Raw genomic sequence first — 23,153 nt, 5'->3', positions numbered from 1 at the left:
TTGTTTTGTTTCTGCAAATATTTGCAATAGGGGAGCTTGGAAAATTTGCTTCCTAAAAGGGGTCCCTGACTCCAAAAAGTTGGAGAACCCCTGATCTAAGGTCCTTAAATTCATGACAATCTCCAGAAATTTCCAGGTTATAAATATTATGTAGGGCAACCAAGAATGAAATTCAGATACGTACAGTAGCCTCAGATAGCTTAATTCTGTAAGGGATTAAATGTAAGGGAAAACTCAGCGTTTATGTCGCTGAGTTATAACTTTTATACCCAGTTTATACGGCCCTCAAATTTATGTCAATCCCAAAATATGACATTTTGAGGTTACACATTTCCTGTCGAGTTAAATTACATTGGCACAGTTAGCTCCTCCTACTGTATAAATATTCTTCAAAGAAAGAGGCTTCACACAGTTTATTGGCACTCCCTGTTGAAGTTTACTGTCTTCCAGCTTAAAGCTTACACATATAGGAAAATTTCATAGACACAGGCTGACAATTAGCATCTTCCATCTTTCCAAGGCACACTAAGTTACCACTTGGTTTACAGATTTCCACGGCAACACTGTCGCTGTGATAATCATACAAATATGTATTTGTATCATGAATTTACTACTGCGTTATTGTAATTTTGTGACAGGCCTTGGTTTGTTCTAACTTGCAGACATATTTGGGTTACATTGCCGCTGGAGGAACAGGACTTGTTAACCAAGGACATCCTGTACCGTGTTGTTTACTGAGCATCATCACCTTAATTTGGCACAATATTAGAATATTGAAATCTTTGTCAACACCGTAATTTCACAAAAACAACTTCATTAATCGCCATTGTCGAAATGAGTTGTTAGGATGTGTGGGCGCGCTCACCAAATTTGTTGATGGGGAAACATTGCCAGTTTTAAAGGATGCTGCTTGACTTGTAATAAAATGGACTCACAGGACGTTTGCTCACTGGGAGTCTTCAGCTCAGCATGAAAATGTCTCATCGGCATACCTCACTTCATGGAGATTTATTCATGCAGATGACCCTGATCTTGGCCAAGACCTTGATTTTTTTTTTCCCAGTAAACAGTGATTCCTTGCAGACAAAAAAAAGTTGGAAAACCAGACAAAAATACATTTTAATATTTTTGCAAGGTCAAACTATAGTATTTCTAAAATGTTGAATATTCCCAGAACATGTACTTAACTGCAGCGAAGATGTCAAAATACAGTAGCTGTGAGATACAAGTTTAAGTTGTTCTATTAAAGAACTTGTATCTCGAATCATCTTGCTCTTTAAAATAAACAGAGGTTGATTACCTATTCCTGAAAAGAATAGAAAACATTGATTTTTTTTTAAATCAAAGTACCGCCTGTAATATGGCAAAATATGAAAACATAACATCAATAGAATAACATAACAAAATGGTATGTGAAATGTTTAATGTTGTGTGCATTATTATTAGCTTCACTCCAACCAACTCATTGTGTGCCTGCCCTGACCAGGGGGCAGTGTAATGCTAACACTAAAAACGTTCACACACAGCTGTAATCATAAATCATATATATATATATATATATATATATATATATATATATATATATATATATATATATATGTGTGTGTGTGTGTGTGTATAATTACATGTAGATAGATAGATAGATAGATAGATAGATAGATAGATAGATAGATAGATAGATAGATAGATAGATAGATAGATAGATAGATAGATAGATAGATAGATAGATAGATAGATAGATAGATGTGTATGCCTCTGTGTTGCTTCACCGTTTGTGTTCAACTATTGCTTAGTGTTGTTTTTATTATCTCGGCATCCATTAATCTTAAAGGATACATTTCCAATCCTAGACCTTGTACCCACGTATCCACCACTGAGTGGAGACCCTTTTTTTTTTAGTGTGGGGTGGGGGGGTTCAGATGGCTCCGCATCTCACAGCTGCTCAATGAGTAAAAATCAGTTGCGCCCATCTCATCCTCACACGCAATAAACTAGCTGTACCGCTCTTATTTCACGGTCCAGTTTATGTGCGGTATCACTCCCATCCAGTCTCGTCTCAGCTATAATGAGAGGCGGGAGCGGCAACCTTGGCTTGAGGGACTCACATTATTGTGCCCATATTATATAGTCCAACGGTGGCTTATGTTTATAATTGCGCTGCCCGTCATATTAAATTGAGCAGCAGTGCTTCTGACATCGAACAGTAATCAGGTACGTGCTGAGAGAGCTTGTGACGACGCTCACCTCGTCTTTGCGCCCATCTCTCTCTTTTCAGACTGAAGGGCCGTGCCCGCAGCCGCACCGCGCTTCATCTTCCAGACGCTCGTATGAATTATTAGCAGAGCTCCGGGAGCTCAATGAGTGCACAGAAAGGTGCAGCCTGTCCGCCGGGGTAAGTCTCGTATCTGTCTGCCTCGTAGCGCCTCGTCACGTGATGTAGTCTGTCAGCTTTTTTTTTTTTTTTTTCCTGGAAGCCAAGTAGCAGCTTTGCTTTGCTCTGATTATTCCTCCAGGGCTCTGATGAATGTTCGGCGGTGTCCTACCGGTTGATCTTTTAGTCGTATGTGGCTCTTCATCATGGTGATGGACTGGGGAGTACAAGAACATGAAAATTGATCATCAACAGGAGATGGTAAGGGGGAAAAAAAAAAAACAACTGTAGAGGTAGCAAGCTCAAAATTGGAGTGCTGCAATGGCGGTACGATGAGAAATTGGACCAATATCGTCTGGGAAATGAGTCACACAAATACTTGGAAGTTGATGAGTCGTCTTGGGTGACTTTTTTTTTCAAACACTTACTCTTAGACAGTCCTTTTCAAATAGTGGTATGTTTCAAAGGATACAGTTTTAGGTATACTTAGAAAATGTTAAAAGATTTATTTATAGTGGGTGCAGCGAGTGGGGGTTGCCAAAGATTTTCAAATCTAAATCAAATTTATTTCTGAGTCTTGCGGCTGCATTTTTTACTGACTGCAGGCTTTATATGCGAGATGTGAAGTCCAGAAAACAATACATTACTGTAGTCAAGGCTGGATGTAACAGACGCTTGAATTAATGTTTCAGATTTGGCAAATCTTGCGAATTTTCTCTTTCCCAAGAAGCGCTGCTCAAGGACAGTGCTTCTAAATTGTTTTTTGCGAACCCCACCTCGGAAGGAAAAAATTCCCCCTTCCCACCCCACTAAGATCATTATCCATTAAAAAAAAATGCAGGTTTGACCTAATTTTTCTTTTTTTTAACATTACCCATGAAAAAGCACTGAAAATTTCTTTTCAACAAATGTTTACTTTTTTTCAGCGTTTATACAGGTTACAGGTTAGTCTGAAACAAAAAAAAAATTGACCTAAAGTTCATCAAACTGGCAGAAATAAACAATATGTCAATACTCATTTAAACTAAATACATTTTGACCAACTGGTCCATTTGACACCGACAAAAAAAAATTAAGTCAATAAATAACAATACAGTAAATGTAAATTGATCTAGAACAATGACACAGGAGCATCAGTATCTTACACATTTAAATCTGAATATAAAGGTTTATAATATGCTGATTTCAATTTATTAGTGTGATTTGGAAGAAAAGTGTACCTCATTATTTGAGATGGACTGACTTACATACAGAAGTTAAAAAATAAAGTAATATATAAAATAATAACTACATACAATAGGAATTCATATAATCACTCATTCATAAATATTTATTAAGCACTTTTAAATTAATTAATTATTAATATAAATTTAATTAATTAACTAAACAAGGCAATAAAGCCTCTTTTTCCACATGGTGACACTTACATAAGTTGAAGGAACATCAGTGTAACATCGTTTCAAACATCAGACCTTCAGAATAAAAGCACACCAGTAAAATACCTTTTCTAATGACTGTTAATGGGTCTCAATGATTTTGAGCTTCTGACTGACAAATAAGCTACCACGTGGTTTAAACTGTTTGCGAAACTTAAAACACTGCTTTTTACGGGGTGTGTTGCGCAAATGTTTCCTGAGGGATATTGCTCTGCAGTGTTCATAAAAGCTTACATCGCCTTGCTTGGATGAACACACATCATTTGGCGAAACACGTCTCAGTTATAAACAGAAAACAATCAAATGGAAAATATTAAGTTGGTTACTGTGTAAACTGCTTGGTCGCATAACTTTGAAATGCCGGCACGTCGCGGTTTCCAGATTTTGAGCTGTCGACCTCTACTTCGTCCCTTGCGTGTGTGATCCGTTCGACTTGACAACTCTCCCGGGTTCAAGGTGTGCTGGGGAAAAATGGAAAAATGAAATGTCACTGAGAGCACGGTCGATATCTGTGCATGAGCGAGTAAAATGGGATGGTCATTATGCACCTTTCATTTGCCCAGAATGTGTCGGTCCGCTGTAAATGACACACAAAAACACATGCGCCGCAGCATGCACATGAACACCCCAAAATAATTACGCGCATCCTGATTGCAAGTCTTCCATCAGCTAAATCAAAATCAATGTTACAAAATCAATCAGGTGCCTTCTCGATGCAAAGTCCTTTTTTTTTTCTTTTTAACCCTCCTATTATGTTGTGGGTCAAACTGACCCATTTGAAAGTTAAAATTTCCACTTGGCTTGCCCCGGGTCAAAATGACCCAAGAATATTATTGCTGTTTTGGGGAGATGACAAGATTTCAAAAGGTTCTTAAACTCTTGGAGAATTACGCATAATGCCGGGTCAAAATTACCCAAGGATATTGTTGCTGTTTGAAGAGGGGTGAGGGGTCCCAAGGTTTCTGTTAGTTAGAAGAATTGTACACAAAAAAAAAAGTTTCCAAAACTTTTGGATAGTTGCTCATTACCCCAGGTCAAAATAACCTGAGAAAATTATTGCTGTTTTGAGGGAGATTTCACAAAGTTTCTTAAACTCTTGCATTCTGATTCTGAAAATCACGCATGACTGGTCAAAAAGGATGTTAGTGATGTTTTGGAAAGGGTGGGGTGGGGATTGGGTGACAAGTTTTCTGTTAATTAGCAGAATTATACAAAAATTATCCTCAAAAAAAAGTTTCATAACCTTTTGGATGACTGCACATGCCACATGGACAGTATATTATTACTAGTCCAGAGAAACAAACATAACACACAAGTATACATTAAGTGTTGCCTCCGTTACTTTGAGAGTTGGATTTGAATAAAAACAAAAACAGTTTTTGAAACGTATGCATAAACGCACAACACCGGGTCGGATTGACCCTGAAACATCATTGCTGTTTATGAGACATGAACCTAAATCATTGGTCAAAACAAAAGATTGGATTTGAATTATTCACATTTCAGACACATTTGGGTGACTAAATTAGCTCGGGTCAAAGTGACCCAGGGACATTATTGCTTTTCCTAGAGTGACACCCACCAGAATGTTAAATCCATTCTTGTGACTTGTCTGATTTCAACTTTTCAAAGTCTGCTTTCATCGCCTGATGCGTTTTGAGATTCATTGATAACACACCGCTATTGTCCCAACCTAAAATGATCATTTTGCTCTCAATAAATACGCTTAATTTCCCTCACTGCAGCTTGATGTATCCCCCTGATATCCCCGAAACAATTGCACATCATTCAGCCAGCAGTCCTGGCTGTCTAATTAACCACTGACTTTACACTCCATTGATTTGCATTTGTGGCTATTCCAATGATACAATACGCTGCATTTTAAACACTTACGGGACTGAAATTGAAGTTCAAGTCATTGGCTGAAGTACAGCATCAGTTTGGGGGGTACAACACAAGCATTTGCCACCCCTCTGTGCCATTCTACATTTTCTATGTTGCATGCACTTTAAAAGAATCCTGATGTCACCCAGACAATTACAGATGCGAAGAATGCAGGCTAAATCCTTTTTTATTCTCAAATCATTCTTCTACCTGCTGTCAACACAGTGGCACCTTGTAGTTGGTAATGGGCAAATGAAATTTCATGGAGCACCTGTGATGTTTTTTTTTATTCGTCTAATGGTGCTCTTGGTTTGGAAATGAATCCTAGCGCGGTGTAAATGATTTAAATTTCAGCCTCTTTGAACCAAGAGTGACATCTAGAGGCATAGAAAAAAAGTCACAAGTGCTTCATGAAGCTTTGTTTGTCCATCACATATATAAAATACACATAGCAACTAATTTAAGGGAGAAAGCAGACCTCACAAAGCATCTCCGGGATATTGACTGTGCTTACGACATATGAAGTTGTGCACAAGAATTTCCAAGGTGAAGAAAACATTTTTGACCGACAAAAACTCATTCGACTATACTTTCAAGTACACTCGACTCTATTTACAAGTATGTTCAAATGCATTTTCGCATACATTTGAACATGTTCAAGTACATTCAAACATATTTTCAAATTCATTCAAACACATTAGGCTAAATTCCATAAGCAGCATTTTTTCACATTATGCTGCTTGTTATTGAAAACAACAAGGGTTTTATTTTAAAAAATACTATTTTTTCAGCATTTATCATATCACAACGTTCATAAATTAAGAAATGCTTTTTCATCATTTTTGTAGTTGTGTTATATATTTTAAAATGTGGGTCGTGTAGCTTACGAGCGCAATTGAAAGTAAATAAATTTGAACTATTGATTGTTTGATTGATCAATTGAACGTCTAAACATTGAAACATCAGCAAACAATAATTTAACAATAAATACAACTTAAAAAGTATATATATATATATATATATATATGTGTGTGTGTGTGTAGGTGTGTGTGTGCATGTGTATATGTGTGTGTGTGTGGCGTTTTTTTTGTGTTTTTAGCACTGTACAGTAAGTTCAAATGTAATTTTCAAATTTTTGCTTTGCCAGACAAAAATGTTTACTTTAGCTGATCAACGCTTTTGTAAAATGGAACTTTGAGCCCCTGTAGGAGCATGACAAGGACAACTCTTTGAACAGGCTTCATGATATCGAGAGGACATCTTATAAAGTATAAAATGACTGAGGATGAGTATTCCACTATAACCGACACGAGAATTAATCATCGTTTCTGGGAAGAGTGCATTACAGTGACGCAACGAGTACACTGCAGTGAATAATAAAACAAAACAAAACAAAAACAAAAACAAAAAAATAGAAGACTGACTCTAACCTCAATGACCCTCTTGAATTAGAGCATCAGGAAAAAGTACATCCTCCATCCGGCGCAATTATACATAAAAAGCCCTTCTGACAAACAATTGGTAGAATCGACAGGCGGTCGATGGCCATCGATGCACAGGTGGGGAGGACCAGGGCTGGATACGGAAGCTTGGCGGCGATCTAACGTGTACGACAGGAGCGCCGGGCTGTAGATCTAATTATGATAGGAGCTACTGCTTTGCATCGCATCTCATCCGGAAGGTGAATGCGACACTTAATACCAAATCGAGATTGTGAAAAATTGTTGAGTGGGGAAATTCATGAAGTCAAAAGGTTAGGCCCATCCTATTCTTGAACTTTGTTTCATTTGTTGTTGTTGTTGGTTTGTAGGCTGTTATTGTTCTTCTTTGCTTTTTCTCTTCACTCAATTAAATGATAGTATTCAAGCCAAGGAATGGCACACTCCTGGTAGTGTGATAACTAAGTGATCATGCCATGTTGAAATTTGACGTTGTCACCATCTGGGTGAAATATCACCTACGTAGCGTCTTCTTTCAATGCTTCCCTTTGACGTGAAAGCCCTTGGATGTAAAGATCAAAGGACTGGACAAAATACTCCACAGGGGTTCATTTTGTACAGAGGTTTGGTGTGTAAGGTGGCGCAATTACAAAAACAGATGTCAGCTGCAGGAATTTCCATCCCCTCACCTGGCAACATCTCATACTCGAAACGCGCACGAGCAAAAACTCCAAACAGCGCCTTTTGCTGGGAAGCCATTCCAAAACAAATATACGTCATGGGCGGCTGAAATCAACAAGCAACATCGGAGCAATAAAAGGGCCCAGCAGCCTTGGCAGCTGAGCTTATATCTGTCTGATATTGCCAATTACAGCAAGAGCGTACACCCGAGCTTCTAGGGGCGACCGCCGTCAGGAAGGCTGACCTCGCAGCCGCTTAGAACAGGCGATTTTCCTGCGGTGTTACCTTGATTCCGCGCTTGACAAGTGAGCTTTGATTATGCAAAGCAACTTGAGCAGAGAAGACTTGGAAAGGCGCCAAATGCATATCCAAATGCTAATTTTTAACATTTATTGGGGGGGGGGGGGGGGTAGACAATGCAAGGACATCAGACTGGCAGCGAAAACAAGCTGGGATGTACGCCGTCGTTAATAGAGATTCTTCATTACGCTCCATGTCAATTAAAAGGTTCTGGGCGATAAAGTTGTGGCCAACAACCGCTGTGACCTCCTAAAACTTGTCACTAGTCACACGGCATGTAAGACATTAAATGCCAGCAGGATTCATTGAGACATATTGATTGAGAGCGCGGTCCCAGAATGAGGCAGTTACGCAGCCAGAGGTGGGCCAGACATTCAGATACAAGGTCGATTACCAGCCGTCCAATTCGGCTGGATTTCCCAACGGTTCCCACAGGACGCTGGTGCTCCAGCTTTTTACACCGGGAACCACCCAAAATACTTTCTCTCCTTGTGCCACCAAAATGAGCAACGTTATGACCTTGTGCGGACGTCAAGGAAATGTTGTTTGAATATAAACAAGGTATGGCTCTGAGGTTTACAAATCTGGATCAACGAGTCCAGCTCAGGTTGAAAAGCAAACATGGTGAAGCAGCATTTAACTTGTACTTTTTGTACGTTAGTAAGTTTTTTACCCAGTTTTTCTTATAGGATTCACAGTTTTAGCTCTGGATTCTGACTTCAATTCTTAAATATAATCAGAATTCTTACTCTAGGTCAGTCCTTCTCAAATAGTGGGGCGGGCGCCCCTGGGGGGGTGCCAAGGCCATGCCAGGGTGGCGTGGATCACCCCCAGAATAAAGGCTTTATTTTTGTCATGTGAAGTGTCACTGCGATAAAATAAGAATTGTCATCTTTTATTTTGTTATATCAGGCACTTTTTAGTTTTTTTGTTGTTCTTTTTTTTTCAGTTATAGACTAACCTGTAACCTGTAGAAATGCTGTAAAAAAAAAAAAGTAGTGAACAGTTGTTGGAAATCGATTTTTATTGCTTCTTTCTTTTGTTTATATGAAAACCGATAAAACTTTAGGTATACTTTTACAATCTCTTATAGATAATTATCTTATATGTAGTCTGAGCGGAGAGTGGGGGGAGGCTTTGCAAAATATAATTGAAAAGCACTGCTCTAGGTGAAGAAATATGAATCACACTTTGAATTCGAACTAAAGTGCGGATTCTCAGAAATCTCATTATGAAGTGAAAAGTCAGAATTCATTTTTCAGATGAGATTTCTCCTCATTTGGTGGCGCAGTGAATAGCATGTCTGCCTCACATTTCAAGGGTCCCGGTTCACGTCCACCTGGCTCCGGCCTTCCTGTGTGGAGTTTGCATGTTCTCCCTGAGCCCGCGTGGGTTCTCTCCGGGCACTTTGTCTTCCTCCCACACTCCAAAAACATGCATGGCAGGTGAATCGGACATTCTGAATTGTCCTTAGATGTGATTGGGTGCGAGATAGGCGCCCGCAAGCCTGCAACCCCCATGGGGTTAAGCAGCTCTCGAAAATGGATGGCTTTCTGACGATTCTCAGGGTTCTCGCTTTACAGTGAGAATAATAGCTTTAGTTTAAGAATTTTGAGAGTAAAGGGAGAGCTTTGATGTCAGTCCAAATTCTCACTGTATTTTTATATTTGGAGTTTGAAATGTTTCTCTTAAAAGTGAAGATTCTGATAATAAAGTGTGAATCCTGAATTCTGAGTTGTCATTCTGAAGTGAGATGTCTGTGAGAATTCTGATTGTATCCTCAATATTTTGACATTAGAATTATCACGTCAGTCAGAATTCTGACTTTATTCGCACAATTCTCACCTTGAAGTGAAAAGTCCGAATTCCTATTTCAATTGAGATTTTTGACGATTCTCAAAGTTCTCACTTTAAAGTGAGAATTTTTTTTTTTTTTTTTCTCAGCATACTGAGAAGAAGGAGAGAGTTTTGATGTCATTTCGGACATAATTCTGAAATTGAAAATTTTCTCTTTCGCACTTTATAATGAGAATGTTCACTTTGAAGTCAGGTTTCAGGTTTAATCAAAATTCTTTGTAAAATAAGAATTCCGGTCAGAGTTCTGAAACTATAATGAAAGTAATTCTCACAGAGTCAGACTATTTAGAATAGAAATTTGACTTTGAAATCAGAAGTCTAAGAATAAATTCTGAAAACAAAGTATCATGAGAATTCTCACTCTTAAAATTCCGTTATCAGAATTCTGTGAATTAATTGAGAATTACGGCTCTAAAGTGAAAGTTCTGTGAATCAAGTTAGAATTCTGAATAAAAGTGAGATTCCTGCCCATTTTTTTTTCACTGGCCCTAATCCTCCTCCAAAGTTTTTATAAAAATACCATGGAATCAAATTACAGAATTCCTTTTCTCCTAATTTAGATTGCAACTCAAGAAATCTTTAATGTTTGATTGTATTATTTTAATTGACCTCTCCTTTACATTTCAAAGCTTAGAACATATGTTTGTTGTTTATTATAGTTTATTGTTAACATTACCCTTACTTATTTTTCTTTTTGCAGTTTTTTTAAAAGTGTTTCTATCTTACCTGCACATGATATAGTCCTTGCTTTTTATATTCATTTTTCATTTCCTAAGAATGTTTAAATAAATAATCAAGGTCAAATATTTTAGAGGGATTTTTTTCCCCAAAACAACTTTTAAAGTTCTATTCTAAAGTCAACGACGATAACACAAGTCCATATCTGTCCCTTAAGGTACAATACACACTCAAGTCCCCCACAGGTATGATTTCGGACTACAATATAAGTTTTTCACGACATATACGGGTTTGTAAAAATAAAGAGAACAGTAGCAGAACCATCTGGATGACAAAGCCTTTATGTATAAAAACCCTTGAAGGTATAATAATACCACACCGTACAATTGCATTCTGCCCATTTCACAAAAAGCCATGAAGGAAAAAGAAAACGTGTCAGGTCCATCCAGGTCGGTCTTAATTCTGGACTGACAAGCCGATGGAGCCCCTCAATTGTAAATCACAATAACACTCTACATTTATTGGCTACTTTCTGCCGGATGGAGGCCATAAATCACCAGATGAACCATGTGGTCTACAGCAGTACTTTTAAAACTAACAATGGAGTCCATGAGTTAAAGATAAATGTTGATTGAAATAAAACACATAGGCGCAAATTTGACAATTTTTTTTTTTTTTGCAGTAGCAGCAACTATCAGTCGCCCTCTACTGACCATTTGAATAGAATGCTCCCAATCTGTTTTTAACAGTAAATTATGCCATATAGAGAGTAAAAGTAAATAGTTTTGTTAAATTAAATGTATTTGCTAGCAGCAATAGTACATATAGACAGATAATCTAACGATACTCACAGGCATATAGTGTTTATCCTCTACAGAAAATGTCTAGTATTCGGTGAGAGACGTAGTTTCTTATTCAATTCTTTACCACATCTGTCAGCCAGAGAATTATGTCATTAACTCATTCAGTGCAAGCCATTTACGACCCTATTTTATGTTAATACTTGAAAACAAATAAATAAATAAATAAGTGCCGGGGATTGAATGTCTACACGTTTAAGAGGTGAATAAAAATACGTCTTTGGGATTGTCAATATTCATGCATGAAAAAAGAAAAAGACATTTCGCAAAGGATTCACTCCAAGACAATTTCGCAATAAGGGTTCTTGTGCTCCACTTAATTTGCTTTCAGTTTAAAAAGAAAAAAACAACTATCCCTATCATGGCATTAATAAAGCATTGCTATAGTTTAGATTGACACAATTTTATGAAAAACAATGTTACAGTGTGATCGATTTTTTTAAAACACACAAATTCTTTTAGAGGGAGGCTGTAACAAATGAATGACATTTTCATTTATCTTAGTAGGGAAGGATAATTTGAGAGTCAGGTGTTAAGCTACAGAATAAATTCAACTAGTATCTCAAGGCACCACTACAGCCGTTTTAACTAACCCTTGTGCAACATTTTGTCCCATCCTTTTATCTTTACATTGAAGGCATTTCAAAGAAGACTCTAGGGAGCTGAAATTTCACCCAGATAATGACAACATGTCAAAGTTCAACATGGCACGATCACTTAGTTCTCACACTAGTGAGTGTGAGAAGGCCTTCGATTGGCTAAAATACTGCAAGAATTGTGTGGACAAAAATGAATCGGCTGTGTAATAGACAAGACAGAATACGGTATGCAATTATCGTAGCAATTTTCGATGAATTTTTAAATACAAAAACATGATTTTGAGGGCGCATTGAACAAATTGATGGCATTTTCATGCATTTCTCTGATAAATGATGATTTGAGATTCAGGTATTTAAAGTACAGAATGAATTCTACTCGTATCACAAGGCACCACTATTTGTCCATATCAACCCTTGTGCAGCGTTTTGTCCAATTTTTGAGCTTTTTATCAAAGGTATTTCACATCAAAAGGGAAAGCACCGAAAGAAGACATAGGAACCTGAAATTTCACCCAGATGGTGACAACATGCGTGAGATTCAGGTGTTTAAAGAATAGCAAGAATACTACTTTCATCTCAAGACACCAGTACAGTCATACTCAATCCCAAAAGTTTTGAAAGAATTTTCCCCTTTGAACTTTTTAGTTTTAATATTTAATCTCTAAAATCTCTTTTTGGCCGTTATGTCTTCACAAAGAGGCCACGTATTACTAATATAATTGCATGTTCAAAGGCTCCCTCGCCTTCTCACTGGGGCTTTGCACAGTTAGCCCATTAGATCAATACAATGCTGTAACCATAATTACCATCAGCAAGCATTGAGGAAGATCGAATTTCCTCCAAAGACTGAAAACAGAAACTGGGCCGCTGTCATATGGGCAACTCTGCAGTGCTGTAAATGTGTAATTGGATGAATTACAGAGAGGGGGAGGGGGCGCACAACACAATCAGGGATGGAGAATAAAACAGGACAAATGTGCCAACGTCAGTTTAGCTTTTCCTCCAAGCAAAAGTCATTACCGCATGAAATAGCCCCTACAGCGTTGGGAAATGAATAAAATACTAATATGATCCTGGCATCCGAGCTGCTGGGTTACAGTGGAGCGGCGCCAATGTCTCAGCGTCTCATTTGAAATTCCGAGCCGCACGCAGACTTGAAAACCAAGCGGAAAAAGCCAAGAGCCACCGGGGCTAAAATCTCTCCGGGACAACCCTGAATGCTTTGCACACTGAAGGTTTCGTCTTAAGCGTTTGATGATAAGAGTTTTTTTCTCTTTCTTTTTTTGCCAACTTTGTGAATGGCAGTCTGGCCTTGGTGCACGCATATGAGCAGGTGTCTTTTGAAGAAATTCGAAGAATGGAATGCTGGTTAACGCATGGCTTTGCACTGTGTGATTTAGACTGGTGGTTGGAGGGAAAAACATTATGCAGATTTGACGCAGCTGACAATGGCTAAATCTCAAATCATAGAAATAAGGTAGTCGCCCTTCACCATACTGCTGTTCAGTTTTGATCTGTATTGCAGATATTTCAATCCTCCGTATCTCATTTTACAAAACACACTTTTAACTATATCAACCTTAAATGGGGGTATGTGAGGTTATAATAAGCTTCCTACAGGTATCAGGAAAACTAAATTAATGCCTTGACAGGTATGGGATAGTTTTCTTTTCAGATTAAGAGCAAATTATTTGGAACGTGAAGGAACTTATTGCAAAATTGTCTAATATTGATGCCTTTGCAAAATGATTAATGCCTTTAATAAGTTCCATTCAATGCATATTTGTGTCTATTTTTCAAGACAAAAATTCCACCAAAATATGTCACTTGCAACACCAGTAAAGAAGTGTACAAGACCCTTTTAGGGTCATTGAAGAAAGTAGAAGCTTGTCAGAACTCCCACTTTTTTTTCTCAGAATTCTGATTTTATTCTAACAATCCTTACTTTAATGTCAAAGGTCTTACAATTTTCAGAAATTTGATTATAAAAGTGAAAATTCTCACTTCACTTTAAGGTCTGAGGTCTTAGAAATCTGAATGAACAGCAAGCATTTTGACTTAGTTAAAATCAGTATTAGGGCCAGTGAAGGGGAAGTAGAAGCTTGTCAGAACTCCCACATTTTTCTGATTTTATTCTCAGAATTGTCACTTTAAAGTCAAAGTTCTTACTATTCTCAGAAATCTGATCACAGAGCGAGAATTCTAACTTCATTCTCAGAATTCTCACTCCATTGGCAGAATTGTGACTTCTTTCAATCGGAAGTCAGAATTATGTGAATGATTTCAGAATTCTGAGATTAAAGGAAGGATTCTCAATTATCGGAAGTCTCAGTCAGAATTACGAGTTTTCCGAATCTTCACTTTAAAGACCAAATTTTTACTCTTCTCAAAAATCTGGTTATAAAGTGAAATATCGGAATTCTTTGCAAAAATCAATATGCTGGCAATATGGAGTCAGCATTCTGGCTTTTGACTATAATTTGGTCAGATTTCTGACTTTATTCTCAGAATTTTGTTATTAAAGTCAGAATTCTTGGCTTCTCAGAAGGAGTCAGAGTTCTGTCTGAATACAAAATTCTTAGAACAGTCTTAATGCTGACTTTGATGTAGGAATATAGAATATAATATGGTCAGAATTTTAAAATTATTATCAGAATTTTCACTTTAAAGTCAGAATTCTCTCTTCTGTGAATAATTTCAGAGTCCTGATTTCAAGTGGGAATTCTGATTTTATTCTTAAACGTTATTCTCAAAGAAGTCAGAATTCCAGCTCGGAGAGAATTGGTGAGGATAAACTCAGAACTCTGACTTGAATTAATTTTGGTCTCAGAATTCTGACTTGGGTTGTCAAAGACATTTTTTTCACGGAACACATTGTAGTCATAGTTTCTGTTGGATGGCCACTATGACTGTGAAATCAAATCAATTTTAAAAATGATCATCACACATTTACACATTTTGATATCAGAGGCTGCTAAAAACTGTTAAAAAGGGAGCTTGATAACAACAAAAATGGTTAAAGTTGAAGCCAACTTGAAAATGTGGTATTTTAGCGGGAAACTTGAAGTCATCATTAGCATTTTGCAGGCCACATAAAATGTTGTGACAGGCCGGATCCGGCCCCTGGGCCTTATGTTTGACACCTGTGGTCTGAAGGCAGAATTCTTAAAGTAGTCTTAACTCTGACTTTGAAGTAAGTATATTGATAATCAAGTCAGAATTCTGACTGTTTTTCTTCACTGGCTCTAATCCACTTCTGTAGACCATAAACTTGTTGCCAGCCAATTACAGGGCTATTGGAGAAAACATGGGGTGACAGGCAAACTTTATATAGAAAACCTTGAGTTGAGAACCAGAACCTTGAGACCAGCAAGGCAGACCTGCTAACCAGTACTCAACCCATGCTGCCTCTTGTGTGTCCGATAATTCATCAAATATATGAAGCATACTATAGATGTTCTTTTCTAATGTATCAACTAGCTAAGGAGAGACGGCTCCTTTGCCTGACGCTGTCGCAGCACAGGACGCAAAGCGGCAATATAGCACGGATTGCTGCATTGATATTACAGTTTAATGCAATCTCAGGAGGCACTGAGCAGCCAGCTTTGATTGGATAATACCACCACGTTTGAGCTCTTGGGCCCAAATCTTCATTCATATGTATAAATCACTCAAAATACAGCGGGGGGATTTGAGTCACACTGCCCCCCCCTCCAAAAAAGGGGAAAAAAATGCAATAAACACCACGGAGAAAGTCCAATGCGACACACTTTGCACTTTCCAGTGAGCTGCAGAAGATAGGATGCTTGGAAACAGCTTGAAATGAGAACCAATCATCCTCGTGATTGTTACTCAGGCAGTCAATCAGGAAGTGCATTCCCAGCTTCTTGAGGACTCTTCAGCACATGATGAGGAAGTAGCAACAATTGCCTCTAATTAGATACGACTTCCACATATACACAGTAAAGTGTCTTTGAGAGTACAGCATATTTAAATATATATATATATATATATATATATATATATATATATATATATATATATATATATATATATATATATATATATATATATATATATATGGCTAAGAATTCTAACTAATGACCAGATCAATAGTTTTATTTACGGATCAGGGATGTCATCAAGCCCTCAAGCACGCAGCTATCCGTATAGTTGACTAAAATCTAAATTTTTACCAGTCAAAAAAAAACAAACAAATATTAATTCAAGAGTTTGATCAGCTGAGACATAAATTCTGTGGAATTGATTAACTCGCTTAAATGTTACAGCTCTCTCACTCACGGCCATAAGCGTAAGAGTCGTGAAGAGTTGTTGCCAAAACACCGCTGCATATTGCCATGACTCCATTGATGTAGACTGCAGAGCAGTGGTTTAGTTTTAAGTACAAGGGCCTTCATTTACGGCTGAACAAGACCGAGTATTAAACAGGCTGTAAGACTGTTTCAGACTCCCTGTTCGGAGTGAGCGTGGGAGTGTTGTTTTTTTAAAGTGATGGTCTAAAGAAAAAGAAAAATAAACAGTGATATATGCATAAGATTTATTATGTGTGTGTGTGTGTGTGTGTGTGCATTAGTGTGCATATGTGCTTGCATTGATTACAGAATTTAGTCAAATTTAGAACTGGGCAGCACGCAAAAGTCTTGCTTAGTTGTTTCGTTCAGGTTCTCCAGAGACCCAACTGTTTGTGTATGAGCTATTAAAACATCTATTTTTTGTAATATATCCCCTATAAGGTCTTTAAATTTGTCCGTCCTTGACAACTGAAGTTAAGTAGCGCTAGCTTGAGCTGCTACTTTTATTGCCTTGGGGAAGTCAAGCCTGCAGGTCGTTAAAAAGAGGACAGTTTGGCCACTGTTTGAATTTCACACGCTTTACAGTAAGACTATTTGGAATATCACTAACCTTGACTTGTCACTCACAAGCTGGGTGACTTTATTCCTCTCCTTTCACTACTGTGTTTATTCCTCCTAAGGAGTTACTTCAAAGGCCTCTTTTGATATGTATTTTCCGTAACATGCCGGCGCCCAAACGTTTGACCGCCGAGACTCCTTGTGATGAAAGGAGCGCCGGAGCGATGGATCTGTTGGAGGAGTCTGATTTCATTTGGATTAGATCTCAATTTTAAGACCAATATTATTGCAGAAAAGCATCAGCTGCACTGGCGAGCTGGTTAGTGAAGAAGTGACGGCACATTGAGCATGTACAATAAAGCACTGGGCTGCCATCTAATGGCTTCCTCACTCTCTGTGGCTATCCTACTGCAAATTGTATGGTCTTTATGTGACTAAAAAGCTTTATATTTACTCATTGAATCCCAAAGACATGTTTTTATGTTTTTTCTTTCCTCGAGAATCCAGATTTACAATCTCATGTACTTATTTATATATATATATTTTTTTTTTTTTTCAAAAAAGGCGGGTCTCAAAATGGCTGGTATAAATTAATTACATAATCAATTACTTTATATGATTACATATTAAAGTAATCAATGAATTCAGGTGATTAAGCACTAAAGTAATCAATTATTTTAGTAATTAATCATTACTTTAGTGCATCCATCCATTTTCTATAACTGCTTAACCTCACAAGGGTCACAGGCTTGCTGTTCAATTTATACATCATTTTTATATTTTTAACACTATATATGTTTAAAACTCTTTTTGAGCACAGCTATTGATTCAAATCTTTTCGTTCCATAAATTAAAACCTTGAACAGATACAGCAAGGGGCACATGTGACACGAGTCAGCCAATCAGTTTCAGGAAGATAAAAACAGGAAACGTAAATATAGTATATAACCCTAGCCCTAACCCTTCTAGATTAAAAGCACATATTTTCAGAGTAAGATGTAACTGAACATAAAAGCTAAAGCACTCGAAGAATTTTTAACACAAAATAAATGTTATCTTAATGGCCCTGTATGTGAACAAGGATGGATTCAAACATTGGGTCAGTCTGCTAGTTCTTTTCTTGAAACCAAAACGGTAACAACCTTGGTAAACACGAACACCGCTAAAAGCTAAATGACGAACAGAGAATGCAAACAGGGACTACAAAGTGGCCTTTCAGATTAAAAGCATCAAAGTAAAATAACACAGGTAAGTAAACAATACAAACTGGAGCGCTTGAAGCATTCTTAACACAGAATAAATCAAATCTTAATGCCCATGTTGGTGAACACGGATGAATTCAGACGTTGGTTCGGTCTGTTTGCTTCTTTTAATGAAAATAATGTGGTAAACCTCGGTTAAACCGTGGAAACTGTGGAAACCGGGTCAAAATTGTCACGTTCTGTCTGGGGTTTTCGGGTTTTTGGATTTAGTTTAAGTAGTTCCTGGTTCATTTCGTCATTCATTCGTGTTTTTCCCTGCATCTGCCTTTCTCAGTCTCGTTAGTTTTATCTCGTCCACCTGTTGTCCATGTGCCCCTGCTCCTCTCGTGTTAGCCTATCCGGTTCCCCTGCCTCCTGTCCCCATCCAGCTGTAGTGTGTTGTCAGTAATTAGTCTCCTTGTATTTAAACCACCGTCCCTCTGTTGCTCTTGTCGGATTATTGTACCTCGTCACTTCGTGTTCCCTGTGCCTCTCGTCCTCCAGTCTTCCCCCGTAGTCCCATTTAGTCTCGTGAGTTATATTCCGTTCCTCATTTATTTTGCTACTTTGTCAAGTTTTTGTCTTCTGCTTTTCCTGCCCTGTTTTATTATTAAAAGAGCACTTTTGTTTGACCAAACCCTCTCCGTCCTCCTGCGTTTTTGAGCCCCTTTCCCTCCACCGCCTCACGTCGCCATGCCTAGACGTGACAAAAATGGCTCTTTGAATGGTAAAGGTTGCCGGCCTCTTTTTAGACTCTAAACTCGTGGGAAAAATAAAAATGTGTCTGGGATTGAATGGGTTAATTATTTTTAAGCATTTTAGCTGAAAAACATAGAGATCCTCCTTCCAAACTTGATATCAGTTGTCATACCAATATTGACCTGCGAGAAAAAGCATAGCAGCAGGGCATCCAGAGATAAAAGAAGTAGTAGTTGAATGATACGCAGGCTCCCTCTCACGGTATACAAAACTATTGCTGAATTAAATTAAATTCTCAACAGTTTTTTTTTTCATTATGTTCCCCCAGTGATAAAAACTTTATTTTTAATCCAGTAGCCAATAGTACATTTGTTAAGATCAGTTGTATTTACCTTTGAACTACGATACAATTACATCGTTAAGCCATGCTAGAAGTAAGCAGTTCATATTTTGTCTATAATTAAGTATATTATTTTTTTATGTCCATTGAATACTGTTAAAAACACATTTTTCCAATTGCTGCCGACTGAAAATGACATCATCACCTGTGGTCAAGGCTCGAGTGATGACCATTCAGGTCTTACCTATTGGTCATGTGATAGCCCGAGATGAACTGTGATCAAATTAATTATTGACAAAATAATAACGTTTTACTGCTGGAAATGGCTAAAAAAGTAGAATATCACACAAAAACAAGACCTCATTTTTGATTAGCATAGCTAGTTTACCTGCACTGGATTAAATCGAACAAGCCCCCCAAAATTCTGGTTCAATTTAAAGGAAGGGAGTTATTTTGTGACTATTATAAGTTTTGAGTCTGATCGAATGACCATCATATGGTGTACCTCAAGGGTCAATCATTGGAGCCCATTTGTTTCATCTGTATATGCTACCTCTGATTCAAATGCTTCAAAATGCCAATGCTGTTAATCATGGCTATGCAAATGACCTGCAAGCCGCGGCCCGAAAATAGGACAAGCCCATAATGAATTAAATCAAAACGACAAATCAGCAATGTTTAAACATAGCATCCTCACGTTAGTTCGCATTGTTGGGGGTGCAAGCTCACTCTGGTATCAAAGGGATTACTTGGAAGTGTCATGTGTTGTCCACACCGAGATAACAAGAATAAATGAGCAGTGGAGAGGACTCCAAATTAGAGACGTGCCCCTTTTTTTCCCCCTATCTCTTTTTTTCTCAAAGTGTGATTGGCACCGCAATTGCCACAAAGCTCTTTGGCATCAAATCCGGCTGTTTAGAAATGCGGAGGAAGTCACAATTCATATTCATAGTGCCGTTTGGAGTGTCACCTACTCGGAAGATTCCGAGTCTGAGCACACGCCGTGGCTCCTCCGGCCGTGGAGGCGCATCACAACATCCAAATAATTACACAAGTCGCCTGATATGGGGACGCTCCGTGTCCCATGTAGATAAACAACCCCCACCGTGCTCAAAAGGGAGGGGGACGCATATGAAATATCGACAGCCTTATTTTTTTTAATCTGCCGACTGCTCTCAAGGCTTGGCGTCGGCGTGTGGCTTTTGATAGTTGTGCCGGCTCCATGTAATTTTATGCAAATGGCCTGTAAATGGAATTTCATAGCGGTGATGCATCAAACTTAACCGGGAAGGGGGGTGGGGGTGATACAAGTACAAACAAAGGTGCCGAATTTTTGTATTTCCCCTCTCTTCAAATCAAAATCAGTTCCCGCCATGACCAGTTGTTCTCAAGCTTATTCAATCATGCAGCACCTGTGATTTTTTTTTCTTTAGAATTACATTCGTTGTGGTATCCAGGGGCGTAGCTACATGATGGCCAGGGCCCCACCCTTGTCACTTTTTGGCCACCCCAATTCCCCAACATTTTATCCGTGGTATTTCTGTCATTTTTCCATGTATGCTGTATTTCTGAGACTTGATACTCTTCCACGATTTATTAATTTTAACTGCATATTAAATTTAACAGCATAAATTTAGATTATTTCATAAAAAATAAAAATTCGTTAATTAAATGTAGATTATTTCATAAAACCTTTAGTGTACGTGAATTTAAAAAAAAAAAAAAAGATGCACACACACATGCATGCACAGTCATATTTCTGAAAAGTTTTTGGCTACGCCCCTGGTGATTTCTCCAGATGTATTTTATACAACAACTCTAGAAGCTGAATTTGTGTAACATTATCTTTTATTGCTTCACAAATTACAATGTTACAATGTGCATACGTATAAGACATACATAAAACAATAATATAAATATAAAGGCACACAACGTTTTGCGACATGAACACAGCATTAAAAAGCATCAAAATTGATTTGTATTTGAACCATGCTGCCCCTCGCAGGTCCATCCTGGTAGTTCAACGGACATCGTTTGGCGCACTGATGACACCCGTTATTTGCTTAATCACAAAATTCTGCATATAATTGATACCCATTATAACAGAGAGTGAAGAGAAAAAAATATTTAATCCATCCATACAATGATTGACAAATTAGTTTCCAATTAGCTTCTTGCTCCATTAAACATGCACAGACAGAAAAACTTGAGTCCTTTAACAGCCCTGAAAATTGAAATCATAATGTGAGAGATCATTTTGAGCTCCAATAAACAGCGGGTGTCTCAAATGAGCATTGCTCCATCCATTTATTTATTTATTTATTTATTTATTTATTTATTTATTTATTTATTTATACCCAGGATAAAAAATTGCTGTAAAAATAGCTTCTTCTACTTCAGTATTTCTCGAATAGGGGTCCATATACCCTTGCCAGTGTGTGAACACACTTTAGGTTGTACCTTGTAACAGAGTAACAGAAAAATTGTGTTTTTATTTTCAAAATAACGGCAAATTGATTGAAACAAAGTAATTTCTTGCTAAATAGTATGTTAATGATGAAGTTCAGAAGTTTATTAAATCAAACATGAATGGCACAACACTCTGTTTATTGATTTATTTTAATTAAAAAATGATTCGCTCTGATTAAGGGTACTTGGCTGAAAAAAAAATCATGGAGACTATATCATTAAAAGAAAACTTGAAAACTACCAATCTAGATTCCTGGGCCTTTGCCTCGAGCATCCTCTTGTACTGAGGTGTCCAAATTACGGCCCTGGGGCCATTTGCAGCCCACCATCCACAATTTTGCGGCCTGCAGAGTATGAAATTTTGACATGGCCTTTAATTCTTTTTTTATTTAGGTAATAAAACGTTTTGCTGATAAACAGTGTTATGAGTATACAAACGACTAATTTCCCTGAGCACCTTTAACAGAAAGCCTTGATGTCGTTTTTTTTTTTTTTAATAATAAAATTATATTGACATTGTGTACTATTAGCTTTCTTGGTTGGTTTTATTTTTGACAGTGTTTGATTAGTAAGTATAAAAATATAAATAAATAACATGTGCCTTATGTCCCTCAGGGGAAAAAACTTTAGTCACTCCTGCGCTAGTGGTTCACAAAAGAATGCCTCTACTAAATGTTCAAACTATGCACACTTACTGAAGGTAAAACTTTCTTTTTAATCCTGTGCAATTAATCTGTTAAGTGCAGTTCAGTTGTATTTATCAATCAATCAATCAATCAATCAAATTTTATTTATATAGCCCTAAATCACCGAAGTCTCAAAGGGCTTCACAGAATGAAAAGAGGTCATACAGAGACATCTTTTCAATGTAAGGTACACAACAGCATCCCCTGTCAAAGCTCCCAGAAGGGGAAGGAAAAACTCAAAAACCCCAATTTGGGGAAAATCAGAAACCTCCAGAAGGGACCACAGGTGGGAGGAGCCCCCTTCCAGGCCCACAGGTTGAAGTGGATGCTGCATGTACCGAACACAGAAACAATATAAATTACAGAAAACATATTGTGCTATATAGTGCAGTGATGTCTTGACAGCAGGCAAAGCCATTGGGCAGGAACCATCCCGCATTCCAGCCAGGTGGACCGCAGACGGCTAGACTCCTAACCCGTGATGGTACGATGCATTAGGGTTTCATTTCACTTTTATGTGTCATACATTTCCGGTTTTATTTTTCTATATTTTAGTGCAGCGTCACTGTGGTGTCCAATAATAATAAATGTACTTACGAATAACGCTTCTGTCTCGTTTTCAATTAACACATCTGCTGCTGTATTTTTTAATGCTGGTCATTATTGAGGGTGGGTATTTTTTTTTTTGGAGTGGCAAGTTTTATTTTTCGGTGAACGGAGGGAGGGGGGTTCACAGCTTTTG

This window comes from Hippichthys cyanospilos, chromosome 16, assembly GCF_059441005.1.
Source record: "Hippichthys cyanospilos isolate Australia breed blue-spotted pipefish chromosome 16, RoL_Hcya_1.0, whole genome shotgun sequence".
Taxonomy (NCBI): domain Eukaryota; kingdom Metazoa; phylum Chordata; class Actinopteri; order Syngnathiformes; family Syngnathidae; genus Hippichthys; species Hippichthys cyanospilos.
This window is presented reverse-complemented; position numbering follows the sequence as displayed.